Source organism: Pongo pygmaeus, chromosome 1 (genome assembly GCF_028885625.2).
Source record: "Pongo pygmaeus isolate AG05252 chromosome 1, NHGRI_mPonPyg2-v2.0_pri, whole genome shotgun sequence".
In the NCBI taxonomy this organism is placed as follows: Eukaryota; Metazoa; Chordata; class Mammalia; order Primates; family Hominidae; genus Pongo; species Pongo pygmaeus.
This window is the reverse complement of record NC_072373.2, coordinates 75,252,143-75,268,641: the sequence shown is the minus strand read 5'-3', so window position 1 is coordinate 75,268,641 and position 16,499 is coordinate 75,252,143. Positions and strand designations below refer to the sequence as shown.

At 42.9% G+C, this 16,499-nt stretch overlaps 1 protein-coding gene across 10 annotated transcripts in view; it reads left to right on the top strand.

Annotated features, from left to right (window-relative positions):
• RABGAP1L (RAB GTPase activating protein 1 like) overlaps positions 1–16,499 on the top strand; it is an 852,978-nt gene that overhangs the window by 557,547 nt on the left and 278,932 nt on the right. The window lies entirely within an intron of this gene.

Genomic DNA, 16,499 nt, shown 5'->3' with positions numbered 1-16,499 from the left:
AACTTAATGATTTTTCAAAAAATGGACATAATGAAGTAACCAACACCCAGATTTTAAAAAGAACAAAAAGAACATTATCTGCATTTCAGAAACCCTCTTCCCCTTCACTGCCCTTTTCCAGTAACTACACCCTGAAGAGTAATCAGTTTCCTGATTTTTAATGCCATAGTTTAGCTTTGCTTGTTTTGGAACTTTATGTATATGGAATCGTAAAATACGAACCCTTTTCTATCTAACTTTTTTTAGTCATCATTGTTCGTGAGATTCATCCATATCATTGCATTTAGGCATAGTTTAGTTTTCCATTCTCCCATTCTATTGTTGATGGTTATTTGAGTTGTTTCTAGTTTCCAGAAGGCCATTATGAATAGTGCTCCGTGTGAATCCTTTGAACTTTCTTGAACTTGTCTTTTAGTTAACATATCTATGCACTTCTGTGAGTACACATCAAGGAGTAGAATTGTTGGGTTAGGATGTACATACATTCAGCTTTAATGGATACTGCCAAACAGCCTTCCAAGGTAGCATGAGCATTAACTTTGAGTTGTTTTTATTCAATAAAGATCTTTCTTGTGATCAAGGGCAAGGTTTTGTTCTGTTTTGTTTTGTTTTGTTTTTAGGTCACAGATAATGGGTCAGATTAGAGTCCATGAATATGCGACAAAATGAAACTCATTTGGTGATTGGAATGATTCACTTGATATCTGAAGTTGCATACAGACAGATTGAAAACTAAGAACTGGACCTAAAAGCAGAGTCCCTTTGGTGCTTTTATGAGAGAAGTTACTATGATGGGGAAAATCCAGCAAAGTATTTTCAGTCTGACAAAGAGCAATGTAGAGACGGGATGACATTTGAGTTAGGATATTGGACTTTTTAGTCAACCTTTCCTAGGCAGCCTTGTTCAAGTTACTTGACCTATGTAAATCTCATTTTCTTTATTTGTGTAATGAGACTAACAATACCTGTCTCTCAGGTTTAGTGTAAGAATTAGATGAGATTATGATATCAAGTACTTAAGTACTCTGCCTACTATACAGTGAATATTCAATTAATAATAACATTGCCCTACAGTCTGCTCCATCCATCTGTATAGCCCATTTAGTTGCTTCTTAATTTCTTCAATTATCTAGGTTTCTAATCACCTTCCCCTCCATCACCCAGTGGTTGAGATGCTTCTTTGGTAAAAGCAAAATTTTAAGTGAGTGACCTTAATGGAAGCTTCATTCTATTTCCTTTTTCAGTAGTGATTCAAATACTGCTCTAAAAGTGTTTTTTGCTTCTCCTCCACATTCTTTCAAAAGACATAAGGAAAATACCGGTATTTCTTTTAGTCTTCACAGAATAACTGACAGCCGGTGTTTGAAGTTGACTCTTCCCAGATAGTTCAATTTTTAGAGTACCAAATATGTTCAGCTTTATATAGTAACTTGGTATTTTCATGAAATTTAAGGAAATCGTTGACCCTTCAAATTACAGTGTATCTTCTGCTTCTCTTCTCAGGATGATGAAAAAATGACAGTACTACATTATTTGATTAAATATCACCAGGTATAATTCTTTCAAAGCAGTTTTCAGAAGTTGTTATCTGAAGAGTAGATTCATTATTTATTACACAATATTTTCCCTCCTTATCCCCATTCTCCCCCACAAAAAACTCATCAGAATGAGCTTAATACAAGCAAGATTAAGCCTCTGACATAGGGGAGCTGGCAAGATGGCCAAATAGGAACAGCTCTGGTCTGCAGCTCCCAGTGAGACCAATGCAGAAGGTGGGTGATTTCTGCATTTTCAACTGAGGTACCCAGTTCATCTCATTGGGACTGGTTAGACAGTCGGTGCAGCCCATGAAGGGTGAACAGAAGCAGGGTGGGGCATCACCTCACCCGGGAAGCACCAGGGGTCGAGGAACTCCCTCACCTAGCTGAGGGAAGCTGTAAAGTACTCTGCCATGAAGGACAGTGCTATCCAGCCCAGATACTACATTTTTCCCATGGTCTTTGCAACCTACAGACCAGGAGATTCCTGCGGGTGCCTGCACCACCAGGGCCCTGAGTTTCAAGCACAAAACTGGGCAGTCGTTTGGGCAGACACCAAGCTAGCTGCAGGAGTTTTTGTTTGTTTGTTTGTTTTGTTTTATTTTGTTTTTACCCCAGTGGTGGCTGGAATGCCAGTGAGACAGAACTGTTCACTTCCCTGGAAAGGGGGCTGAAGCCAGGGAGTTGAGTGGTCTGTCTCAGCAGAACCCACCCCCATGGGGCCCAACAAGCTAAGATTCACTGGCTTGAAATTCTCACTGCCAGCACAGCATTCTGAAGTCGAGCTGGGATGCTTGAGCTTGGTGTGGGGAGAGGTGCTGCCATTACTGAGGCTTGAGTATGCAGTTTTCCCCTCACAGTGTAAACAAAGCCTCCAGGAAATTCAAACTAGTTGTGGAACCCACCGCAGTGCAGCAAAGCTGCTGTAGCGATAGCACCTCTCTAGATTTGTGCTTTCTGGGCAGGGCATCTCTGAAAGAAAGGCAGCAGCCCCAGTCAGAGGCTTATAGATAAAACTCCCATCTCCCTGGGACAGAGCACCTGGGGGAAGGGGTGGCTGTGGGCGCAGTTTCAGCAGACTTAAACATTCCAGCCTGCCAGCTCTGAAGAGAACAGTGGATCTCCCAGCACAGTGCTCGAGCTCTGCTAAGGGACAGACAGCCTCCTCAAGTGGATCCCTGATACCTATGCCACCTGACTGGGAGACACCTCTGAAGAGGGGTTGACAGATACCTCATATAGAAGAGCTGCGGTTGGCATCTGGCAGGTGCCCCTCTGGGATGAAGCTTCCAGAGGAAGGAACAGACAGCGATCTTTGCTGTTCTGAAGCCTCTGCTGGTGATACCCAGGCAAACAGGTTCTGCAGTGGACCTGCAGCAAACTCCAGCAGACCTGCAAAAAGGGGCCTGACTCTTAGAAGGAAAACTAGCAAACAGAAAGCAATAGCATCAACATCAACAAAAAGGACACCCATGCAAAAATCCCATCTGAAGGTCACCAACATCAAAGACCAAAGATAGATAAATCCACAAAGATGAGGAAAAGCCAGTGCAAAAAGGCTGAAAATTCCAAAAACCAGAATGCCTCTTCTCCAAAGGATCACAACTCCTTGCCAGCAAGAGAATAGAACTGGACGGAGAATGAGTTTGTCAAATTGACAGAAGTAGGCTTCAGAAGACTGGTAATAACAAACTCCTCTGAGCTAAAGACACAGTGCAAGGAAGCCAAGAACCTTGATAAAAGGTTACAGAAACTGCTAACTAGAATAACTAGTTTAGAGAAGAACATAAATGACCTGATGGAGCTAAAAAACACAGTACGAGAACTTTGTGAAGTAAACACAAGTACCAATAGCCAAATTGATCAAGTGGAAGAAAGGATATCAGAGATTGAAGATCAACTTAATGAAATAAGAAGACAAGATTAGAGAACAAAGAATGAAAAGGAACAAACAAAGCCTCCAAGAAATATGGGACTGGGAAAAGACCAAACCTACGTTTGACTGGTGTACCTGAAAGTGACAGGGAGAATGGAACCAAGTTGGAAAACACACTTCAGGATATTATCCAGGAGAACTTCTCCAACCTAGCAAGGCAGGCCAATATTCAAATTCAGGAAATACAGAGAACACCAGAGAGATACTATTCCTTTGAGGAACCCTGCAAAGAACAACCACAAGACACATAATCATCAGATTCACCAATGTTGAAATGAAGGAAAAAATGTTAAGGAAAGCCAGAGAGAAAGGTCGGGTTACCCACAAAGGGAAGCCCATCAGACTAACAATGGATCTCTCTGCAGAAACCTACAAGCTAGAAGAGAATGGGGGCCAATTTTTAACATTCTTAAAGAAAATAATTTTCAACCAGAATTTCATATCCAGCCAAACTAAGCTTCATAAGCGAAGGAGAAATAAAATCCTTTACAGACAAGCAAATGCTGAGGGATTTTGTCACCACCAGGCCTGCCTTACAAGAGCTCTTGAAGGAAGCACTAAACATGGAAAGGAAAAACCAGTACCAGCCACTGCAAAAACAAAACAAATTGTAAAGACCATCAACACTATGAAGATACTGCATCAACTAATGGACAAAATAACCAGCTAGCATCATATGACAGTATCAAATTCACACATAACAAAATTAACCTTAAATGTAAATGGACTAAATACCCCAATTAAAAGACAGAGTGGCAAATTGGATAAAGAGTCAAGACCCATTGGTGTGCTCTATTCAGGAGAACAATCTCACGTGCAAAGACACACATAGGCTCAAAATAAAGGAATGGAGGAAGATCTACCAAGCAAATGGAAAGCAAGAAAAAAGAAAAAGAAAAAAAAAACTGGGGTTGCAATCCTAGTCTCTGATAAAACAGACTAAACCAACAAAGATAAAAAAGATAAGGGCATTACATAATGGTAAAGGATCAATGTAACAAGAAGAGCTAACTATCCTAAACATATATGCACCCAAAACAGGAGCACCCAGATTCATAAAGCAAGTTTTTAGAGACCTACAAAGAGACTTAGACTCCCACACAATAATAGTGGGCGATTTCAAGCAGACCCAATAGACATCTACAGAACTCTCCACCCCAAATCAACAGAATATACATTCTTCTCAGCACCACATCACACTTATTCTAAAATTGACCACAAAATTGGAAGTAAAACACTCTTCAGCAAATGCAAAAGAATGAAATCATAACTAACAGTCTCTCAGACCACAGTGCAATCAATCAAATGAGAACTCAGGATTAAGAAAATCACACAAAACCTCACAACTACATGGCAACTGAACAACCTGTTCCTGAATGACTACTGGGTAAATAATGAAATTAAGGCAGAAATAAATAAGTTCTTTGAAACCAATAAGAACAAAGACACAACATACCAGAATCTCTGGGACACAGCTAAAACAGTGTTTAGAGGGAAATTTATAGCACTAAATGTCCACAGTAGAAAGCAGGAAAGATCTAAAATCGACGCCATAAATCACAATTAAAAGAACTAGAGAAGCAAGAAGAAACAAATTCAAAAGCTAGCAGAAGACACGAAATAACATCAGAGCAACTAAAGGAGTTAGAGACATGAAAAACCCTTCAAAAAAATCAGTGAATCCGGCCAGGCGCAGTGGCTCACCCCTGTAATCCCAGCACTTAGGAATGCTGAGGTGGGTGGATCACCTGAGGTCAGGAGTTTGAGAGCAGCCTGGCCGACATGGCAAAACCCCATCTGTACTAAAAATACAAAAAAAGATTAGCTGGCTGTGGTGGCGTGCGCCTGTAGTTCCAGCTACTCGGGAGGCTGAGGCAGGAGAATCACTTGAATCTGGGAGGTGGAGGTTGCAGTGAGCCACAGTCACGCCACTGCACTCTAGCATGAGTGACAGAATGAGACTCCATCTCAAAAAAAAAAAAAAAAATCATTGAATCCAGGAGCTGGTTTTTTGAAAAGATTAACAAAATAGATAGACTGCTAGCCAGACTAATAAAGAAGAAAAGACAGAAGAATCAAATAGACACAATAAAAAATGATAAAGGGGATATCACCACTGATCCCGCAGAAATACAAACTACCATCAGAGAATACTATAAACATCTCTACACAAATAAACTAGAAAATCTAGAAGAAATGGATAAATTCCTGGACACATACACCCTTCCAAGACTAAACCAAGAAGAAGTCGAATCCCTGAATAGACCAATAACAAGTTCTGAAATTGAGGCAGTAATTAATGGCCTATCAACCAAAGAAAGCCCAGGACCAGACAGATTCACAGCCAAATTCTACCAAAGGGGTACAAAAAGGAGCTGGTCCCATTCCTTCTGAAACTCTTCCAAACAACAGAAAAAGAAGGACTATTCCCTAACTCATTTTATGAGGCCAGCGTTCTCCTGATACCAAAACCTGGCAGAGACACAACAAAAAAAAAAAGTTCAGGCCAATATCCCTGATTAACATCAATGTGAAAATCCTCAGTAAAATACTGGCAAACCGAATCCAGCAGCACATCAAAAAGCTTATCCACCATGATCAAGGTGGCTTCATCTCTGGTATGCAAGGTTGGTTCAACATATGCAAATCAATAAACGTAATCCATCACATAAACAGAACCAATGGCAAAAACCACATGATTATCTCAATAGATTCAGAAAAGGCCTTTGATAAAATTCAACACCCTTCATGCTAAAAACTCAATAAACTAGGTATTGGTGGAACATATTAATAAGAGCTATTTATGACAAACTCACAGCCAATATCATACAGGAATGAGCAAAAGCTGGAAGCATTCCCTTTGGAAACTGGCACAAGACAAGGATGCCCTCTCTCATCACTCCTATTCAGCATAATATTGGAAGTTCTGGCCAGGGCAATCAGGCAAGATAAAGAAATAAAGGGTATTCAAATAGGAAGAGTGGAAGTCAAATTGTCTCTGTTTGCAGATGATGTGATTGTATATTTAGAAAACCCCATCATCTCAGCCCCAAATCTCTTTAAGCTGCTAAGCACCTTCAGCAAAGTCTCAGGATACAAAATCAACGTGTAAAAATCACAAGCGTTCCCATAGGCCAATAACAGACAAACAGAGAGCAAAATCATGAGTGAACTCCCATTCACAATTGCTACAAAGAGAATAAAATACCTAGGAATACAACTTATAAGGGATGTGAAGGACATCTTCAAGGAGAACTAGAAACCACTGCTCAAGGAAATAAGAGAGGACACAAACAAATGGAAAAACATTCCATGCTCATGGATAGGAAGAATCAATATTATGAAAATGGCCATACTGCCAAAAGTAATTTGTAGATTCAATGCTATTCCCATCAAGCTACCATTGACTTTCTTCACAGAATTAGAAACAAACTACTTTAAATTTCATATGGAACCAAAAAAGAGCCCATATATCCAAGACATTCCTAAGCAAGAAGAACAAATCTGAAGGCATCATGCCACCTGACTTCAAACTATACTACAAGGCTACAGTAACCAAAACATCATGGTACTGGTCCCCTAAACTGATGGAACAGAACAGAGGCCTCAGAAATAATGCCACACATCTACAACCATCTGATCTTTGACAAACGTGACAAAAGCAAGCAATGGGGAAAGGATTCCCTATATAATAAATGCTATGGGGAAAACTGGCTAGCCATATGCAGAAAACTGAAACTGGACACCTTCCTTACACCTTATAGAAAAATTAACTCAAGACAGATTAAAGACTTAAACGTTAAGACCTAAAACCATAAAAACCCTAGAAGAAAACTTAGGCAATACCATTCAGGACATAGGCATGGGCAAAGACTTCGTGACTAAAATATCAAAAACAATGTCAACAAAAGCCAGAATTGACAAATGGGATCTAATTAAACTAAAGAGCTTCTGCACAGCAAAAGAAACTGTCATCAGAGTGAACAGGCAACCTACAGAATGGGAGAAAATTTGCAATCTATTCATCTGACAAAGGGCGAAAATCTGGACTACAAAGAACTTAAACAAATTTACAAGAAAAAAAACAACCCCATCAAAAAGAGGGCAAAGGATATGAACAGACATTTCTCAAAAGAAGGCATTATGCGTCCAACAAACATATGAAAAAAAGCTCATCATCACTGGTCATTAGAGAAATGCAAATCAAAACCGCAATGAGATAACATTTCACACCAGTTAGAATGGCGATCATTAAAAAGTCAGGAAACCACAGATGCTAGAGAGGATGTGGAGAAATAGGAATGCTTTTACATTGTTGGTGGGAGTGTAAATTAGTTCAACCATTGTGGAAGACAGTGTGGCAATTCCTGAAGAATCTAGAACTAAAAATACCATTTGACCCAGCAATCTCATTACTGGGTATATGCCCAAAGTATTATAAGTCATTCTACTATAAAGACACATGCACATGTATGTTTATTGCAGCACTATTCACAATAGCAAAGACTTGGAACAAACCCAAATGCTCATCAATGATAGACTGGATAAAGAAAATGTGGCACGTATACACCATGGAATACTATGCAATCATAAAAAATAATGAAGTCATGTCCTTTGCAGTGACATGGATGAAGCTGGAAACCATCATTCTCAACAAACTAACACAGGAACAGAAAACCAAATGCCACATGTTCTCACTCATAAGTGGGAGTTGAACAATGAGAACACATGGACACAGGGAGGGGATCATCACACTCCGGGGCCTGTCAGGTGGTGTGGGGCAAGGGAAGGGATAGCATTAGGAGTAATACCTAATGTAGATGATGAGTTGATGGGTGCAGCAAACCACCATAGCACATGTATACCTATGTAACAAACCCATACATTCTACACATGTATCTCAGAACTTAAAGTATAATAAAAATTATTTAAATTTAAAAAAATTTTTAAAGTCTCTGACATAAATATAAATGTTTCTGAAAACTCTAGCAGTTGTAGTTGGCCACAAATGTAGAGAAAAAAATGCATTGACTAAACCAATAAAAACCATATAGGCTATTGTAAAGTTATACTTATGAACAGAAATTTTCAGTGCCAGAAAAGTCTCTCTAAAATCTCATTTCTGGACCCCAACTCTTTCCCACGTACAAGAATCCTTATGGTTCTTATATCAGTTGACTTGTAATTCTGTCTTGTGCTTTTATTCATTTTGGTATTACAGAGAAAGGGAGAAATCTCAAGTTAAAATGGCAGAACCATTGTCTGTGCTTCTTATGACTTTTAGAGGAACATCCATTCATTCAATCAACATTTGTTGAAATAAATAAATTTACATAAACTTAAATCTAACCAAGTCTCTAGCATCATTGCATTTGAGGGATAAACAAAAAGTAAAAAGCAGATAAAATCCTTGCTCTCATAATGTTTTTGTCCTTGTAGATGAGACAGATAATAAGCAAATGACTAAGTAGAATATATAACCAGACATAAAAAGTGCTATGGAGAATAATAAAGGAAGGAAAAGGTACAGCAAATATTAGTAGGTCCTTTTTATTATTTTTTATTTTTTGAGACAGCGGTTTCACTTTGTTGCCCAGGCTGGAGTGTGGTGGCACGATCATGGTTCACTGCAGGTTCAGGTGATTCTTACATCTCAACCTCCCGAGCAGCTAGGACCACAGGGGTATGCCACTACGCCCAGCTAATTTATTTTTAAAAGTGACAAGGGCTCCCTTTATTACCCAGGTTGGCCTCAAACTCCTGAGCTCAAGCAATTCTCCCGCCTCAGCTTTGAAAGTCCTGTGATTACAAGCATGAGCTACCACACCCAACCATGACAGGAGCTTTTTTGACCATTGTAAAGACTAGGTTTTACTGATCTGAGATAGGAAACCATTGGTGGGATTTGAGCATAGGAGTGACATACACTGATAAAATTTTATTCTGATCACTCCAGTTTCATTGTTGAACAAAGATTGTGGGGAGTTCAGGGAGAGAAGTTGGAGACCAGTTAGGAGGCAATTGCAGTAATCTGGGTGGGAGATGGTTGCTTGGACCAAGGTAGTGACAGTGGTTGGATTCTGGACAAGTTTCAAAGGTAGCCGCAACAGGATGTGCTGATGGATCGACTGGGGTACGTTTTATTAATTACATGTTCTCATTTAATGTGGTAGTGAGAGAGCAGGGTGACTGGTTTTGTGGTTTCTACCCTTCCAGGAGCATCTTGTGAAAGATGATTTTGTGAAATGACTGGAGAATATTATTGTTATCTGCTTTGTTCTGGCAATGCTCAGGTTGCAATAGCTCTGCAATGTTTATTCTAGAAGCAGGTTTGGATATGTTGGGGAACATTTAAGGTCAATATTTGCATCTCTAAATAAAAAATAGTGGAATAATTATGGAAGATGAACAACAGGAGACTAAGCATGTCAAAACTAATGCTCTTAAATAAGGGTACATATTTATTTCTAAAAATAGGAGTGATATTTTGCTCCAATAAAATCAGACCCATATTACTTTGAAGATTCACAAAGACTTAGACCTGTTAAATAACCTTCACTATATTCTATTGTTGTGTGTTTAGTTCTCATGATCAGAACAAGGATCATTGACTTCAAGTTATTGGATTTTTTTTCCTAATAAAAATTGTCCATTTCCTTATGAGTTGGAATAACTAAAGTTACTTCATAGTATTTTTTGGTGCAGAAAAACTCATAGCAGTTAAACTATGTACATTGATTGAATAAAATGACTAGACATTTAAAAAAAAAATTATGATTAAATATTTAAAACATACAAGAAATCATTGTTAAAATGGGAAAAGTTCCCTTATCCCCCTCACAGAGCATGTGATGGGAGTGTGGCTTACTTTTCCGGTGCCCCACTGCCCAGACCTCTAGGGGGTACATGCAGACAGGCAGGTCATGGGAATCTGACCCTACAGCAGCATCTAGGGATGAATGCTTACAGCTCCTGAAGCCCCGGTGGGTGTGTTACAGTGTGCTTTTTCAGTTTAGCTGTCTGCAGGCGGCTTGTGTTAATCAGCTCAATTAGACCCTCTGCCTTATTGCAAGGACAGAGGGTTTTCTGTATCCTGGGGTTCTTGCCTTGTTGTACTGGAAAAATCAGATCACAGGTGGGCTCGGGAGGATGGGTACAAGGTTTTTTATTGAGTGGTGGTAACTCTCAGTGAGATGGATGGGGAGACTCGAAGGGGAACATGGTGGTGAGAGGTGACCACATGCTAGCAGCCCTCACTCGCTCTCGGCACCTCCTCAGCCTCGGCATCCACTCTGGCCGCACTTGAGGAGCCCTTCAGCCCACCACTGCACTGTGGGAGCCCCTCTCTGGGCTGGCCGAGGCCAGAGCTGGCTCCCTCTGCTTGCGGGGAGGTGTGGAGGTGTGTCCGGAATTGGTGGGTTCTTGGTCTCACTGACTTCAAGAATGAAGCCACGGACCCTCGTGTTGAGTGTTACAGTTCTTAAAGGCGGCATGTTCGGATGTGTTCAGAGTTTCTTCCTTCTGGTGGGTTCGTGGTCTCGCTGGCTCAGGAGTGAAGCTGCAGACCTTCACGGTAAGTGTTACAGCTCTTAAGGCGGCGCATCTGGAGTTGTTTGTTCCTCCCAGTGGGTTCGTGGTCTTGCTAGCTCCAGGAGTGAAGCTGCAGACCTTCACGGTGAGTGTTACAGCTCATAAAGCCAGTGTGGACCCAAAGAGTGAGCAGTAGCAAGATTTATTGCAAAGAGCGAAAGAACAAAGCTTCCACAGTGTGGAAGGGGACCTGAGCGGGTTGCCACTGCTGGCTCGGGCAGCCTGCTTTTATTCTCTCATCTGGCCCCACCCGCATCCTGCTGATTGATCCATTTTACAGAGGGCCGATTGGTCCATTTTACAGAGAGCTGGTTGGTCCATTTTACAGAGAGCTGATTGGTCCATTTTGACAGGGTGCTGATTGGTGCGTTTACAATCCCTGAGCTAGACACAAAAGTTCTCCACGTCCCCACTAGATTAGCTACATACAGAGTGTCAACACAAAGGTTCTCCAAGTCCCCACTAGAGTAGCTAGATACAGAGTGTCGATTGGTGCAATCACAAACCCTGAACTAGACACAGGGTGCTGATTGATGTGTTTACAAACCTTGAGCTAGATACAGAGTGCCGATTGGTGTATTTACAATCCCTTAGCTAGACATAAAGGTTCTCCAAGTCCCCACCAGAGTAGCTAGATACAGAGTGTCAATTGGTGCATTCACAAACCCTGAGCTAGACACAGGGTGCTGATTGGTGTGTTTACAAACCTTGAGCTAGATAGAGTGCCGATTGGTGTATTTACAATCCCTTAGCTAGACATAAACGTTCTCCAAGTCCCCACCAGACTCAGAAGCCCAGCTGGCTTCACCCAGTGGATCCCACGCTGGGGCCGCAGGTGGAGCTGCCTGCCGGTCCCACACCGTGCACCCACACTCCTCAGCCTTTGGGTGGTCGATGGGACTGGGTGCTGTGGAGCAGGGGGCGGTGCTCATCGGGGAGGCTCAGGCTGCACAGGAGCCCACGGCTGGGGGGAGGCTCAGGCTGCACAGGAGCCCACGGCTGGGGGGAGGCTCAGGCTGCACAGGAGCCCACGGCTGGGGGGAGGCTCAGGCATGGCGGGCTCCAGGTCCTGAGCCCTGCCCCGCGGGGAGGCAGCTAAGGCCCAGCAAGAAGTCGAGCACAGCAGCTGCTGGCCCAGGTGCTAAGCCCCTCACTGTCCGGGGCCAGCAGGGCTGGCTGGCCTCTCCGAGTGCAGGGCCTGCTGAGCCCATGCCCACCCGGAACTCACGCTGGCCCGCAAGTGCAAGTGCCACGCGCAGCCCTGGTTCCCACCTGCGCCTCTCCCTCCACACCTCCCTGCAGGCTGAGGGAGCCGGCTCCGGCCTCGGCCAGCCCAGGAAGGGGCTCCCACAGTGCGGCAGCGGGCTGAAGGGCCCTTCAAGTGTTGCCAAAGTGGGAGCCCAGGCAGAGGAGGCACCGAGAGCGAGCGAGGGCTGTGAGGGCTGCTGGCACGCTGTCACCTCTCAGAGGGAGAGACGTGGGTGGGAACCGAGGCTGCGCGCAGTGCTTGTGGGCCAGCACGAGTTCCTGGTGGGTGCGAGCTCGGCGGACCCCACACTTGCAGCGGCTGGCCGGCACTGCTGGCCCCGGGCAGTGAGGGGCTTCGCACCCGGGCCAACAGCTGTGGAGGGTGCGCTAGTCCCCCAGCACTGCCGGCCCACCGGCACCACGCTCGAATTCTCACCAGGCTTCAGCCGCCTCCCCATGGGGCAGGGCTCGGGACCTGCAGCCCTTCATGCCCAAGTGCCCCTGCACTTCCGCTCTCTGTGGGCTCCCGCATGCCCAAGTCTCCCTGACGGGCGCCGCCCCCTACTCCGGGGGCCTGGTCCCACCAACTGCCCAAGGGCTGAGGAGTGTGGGTGCACAGCACGGGACTGGCGGGTACCTCCACCCATGGCCCCAGCACGGGATCCACTAGGCGAAGCCAGCTGAGCTTCTGAGTCGGGTGGGGACTTGGAGAACTTTTATGTCTAACTAGAGGATTGTAAACGCACCAATCAGCACTGTGTCTAGCTCAAGGTTTGTAAACACACCAATCAGTGCTCTGCGTCTAGCTAATCTAGTGGGGACTTGGAGAACTTTTGTGTCTAGCTAAAGGATTGTAAACGCACCAATCAGCACTCTGTGTCTAGCTCAAGGTTTGTTAACACACCAGTCAGCACCCTGTCAAAAGGGACTAATCAGCTCTCTGTAAAATGGGCCAATCAGCTGTCTAAAACGGACCAATCAGCTCTCTGTAAAATGGACCAATCAGCAGGATGTGGGTGGGGCCAGATAAGAGAATAAAAGCAGGCTGCCTGACCCAGCAGCGGCAACCTGCTCAGGTCCCCTTCGGGAGGGTGGTAGCTTTGTTCTTTTGCTCTTTGCACTAAATCTTGTTGCTGCCCACTCTTTGGGTCCGCACCACCTTTATGAGCTGTAACACTCACTGCAAAGGTCTGCAGCTTCACTCCTGAAGCCAGCGAGACCGCGAACTCACTGAGAGGGATGAACAACTCCAGACGGGAGAAATGAACAACTCCAGATGCGCCACATTTAAGAACTGTAACACTCACCGTGAAGGTCTGCAGCTTCTCTTCTGAAGCCAGTGAGACCACAAACCCACCATAAGGAAGCTCCAGACACATCTGAACATCTGAAGGAGCAAACTGTGGACACACCTCTTTAAGAACTGTAACACTCACTGCGAGGGTTTGCGGCTTCATTCTTGAAGTCAGCAAGACCAAGAACCCACCAATTCCGGACACAGTGGTTTTCCCCTGCAGTCAGGCTGCCCAGCAGCTAGCTACTTTCTCTAAGAAATTTTCCCTGATCACCCGTTCTTAAATGGATATATTCTTTTCCTTTCTCTCTTAGTACCCTGTGGTTGGTATTTATTTATTGACTTACTTACTCCTCCAACCTCCCCAGCCAAACTTTGCATCATTCCATTAGTCAGTGGCCTGCTGGTGTCTGCCAGTGCCTGCTGGTGTGCTCTTCTGCTGGTGTGTGTGTTCCTCCCAATGTCCAGCCGCTTGTGTCTGTGCCCCGAGGGTCTTGGGGATTTTATAGACACAAGATGGGGGCATGGCGGGCCAGTGTGGTCTTGGGAAATGCAATATTTGGGGACAAAAACAGAAATGCCTGTCCTGATTTAGGTCCGATGGCACAGGCCCAGAGGTGGAGCCCTCGCCAGGAGCCCCACCCTTCTTCTCCCAGCACTTCCTTGCCCCCATCCTATATCATTAAGACATACATTGAAGTGCTATGTATCTCACCTCTAGAAGTAAAACAATGAGATTAGAAGCTCTATATATATATCTCTTCCTGACTACACCTCCTTTGGCCTTCCTCAGGAGAACCATTATGAAGAATTTAGTGTTAATTATTCCCATGCATGTCTATTTTTTTTTTTACTACATATGTATGTATCTCTGGACAATTTATAATTGAAAATATTTGAAAAATATTATTGCAGTCTGATATGGTTTTGATATTTGTTCCTTCGAAATCTCATGTTGAAGTGTAATCTCCATTGCTGGAGGTGAGGCCTTGTGGGAGGTATTGGATGATGGGGTCAGATCTTTCATGAATGGTTTAGCACCACCCCCTTGGTAATGAGTGAGTTCTTATTCTGAGTTCATGGGAGATATGGTTGTTTAGAAGACTGTGGCACCTTTCCCTCAAACCTTGCTCTCGTTTACTCTCTCTGTATGATGTGCTGGCTCCCCCTTCTCCTTCCACTGTGATAGTAAGCTTCCTGAGGCCCTCACCAGCAGCAGATGCTGGCACTATGCTTCGTGTACAGCCTGAAGAACTGTAAGCCAAAATAAAACCTCTTTTCTTTATAAATTACCCAGCTTCAGGTGTTTCTTTATAGCAACGCATGAACCAGACTAACACACACTCACTAGTTTATCAAGTCTACCTCCAAAATAGGTCTTGAACCTTTATTCTTTCTCCAAGTCAGCATTATCTCCTATTCAGTAACTTCCTATCTGTTCTTCCCACTTGTCCTCCTGTCATTTTGTAACCATTATTCTCCATAGCATCCAGAGAGGATTTTGTAAAACACATAACTGATTACACTCCTCTACTGAAAACCCTTCTGTGTTTTCCGACTAAATAAGACTCACATTGTTTCATTTGGCCTGCAGTTATTCCCTTCCTTCCTCCCCAGTGGTATCCAAAGGTCAGCCTTTTTCCTGCTCTTTGTACTGGAACACTGGTCTTCTTTTAGTTTCTGGAACACTTAAGATCTTTTCAGATTGAAAGCATTTGTATCATTTTTAGGACAGCAGGGATGTTAATTTTAAAAAAAGAAAAACATTTTTTCCTCTTTTTGCTTAGAATGAACTATTCACTCTACCTTGCTAGCTACTTCCTCTAAGAAATTTTCCCTGATCACCCATTCTTAAATGGATACATCCTTTTCCTTTCTCTCTTAGCACCCTGTGGTTGGTGTTTTATTTATTGACTTACTTTGTATTGCTTTTAAAATGCCTATTTCCCCCACTAGATTATAAATTTCTGAAAGGAAGAGCTATGTCTTTTTTATGTGCAGCTGAATACCTAGTATCTAACTTCACATATGGTAGACATACTCAAAGTATCTGTTGAAGGAAAATAGGAATGAAGAAGTAACGGACATAATTATTTTTATCATCTTCATTTAAATTCTACAGGCTGAAAAATAACTTTGCTCTTGAGTTTTAAGAGGAAAAAATAAGTTGTTTTAGTTTAGATATTTTAAGAAACAGAAACCTAGACATAGTAGCTCCAGTACAGTGGGGGTTTATTGTAAAGATAGAGGAAATCCAGGAGAAGTTGAGCAAGTAGACTTCAGGAAGGACAGGCACCAAAGTTAACCTAGACACTCGTCTGTATTATTCTCTATCAATCTCTATGAATCAGATTTTCTCGCCTCTTTCCTGACTACCTCTTTGTAGCTTTGTTTTACAGGGCCTAAAAGATCTCAGAAAAGTCTACACGACGTTTTAACTCTAATACCAATAGCTCTTGGTAATCTCCCTATGTGTCTTTTAGATAAAATTACTGAGGGAGAGCCTGATTGGTTTTGCACATACTTTAAAATAAGTCTGCATAGTCATAGGTCACCTTAGGCCAGTTGTCAATCTCTCATCCATTGTGCTGTGGTCAAGGAATAGGATTTGGGTGAGTCACATGACCTATAATCCATTCAACAGGAATTGTACATGGTCAGATTTCCTGAGAAGGGTCATCGATGGATCTTATACAATAAAATATTTCTAGTGTGCGTGTAATTTAAGACTAAAATTCTTAATGTTGACTGCATTGAAAGTAGACATTTGATAAATGTAATATTAAGTAAAATTCTGATGCATCTCAAGACAAGCTATATATTAGCTTGGCATAGGAATTTATTTAATTAGAGTGGAGCATAGCATAGTTTTAATATAGGGTGTAATCTTTAA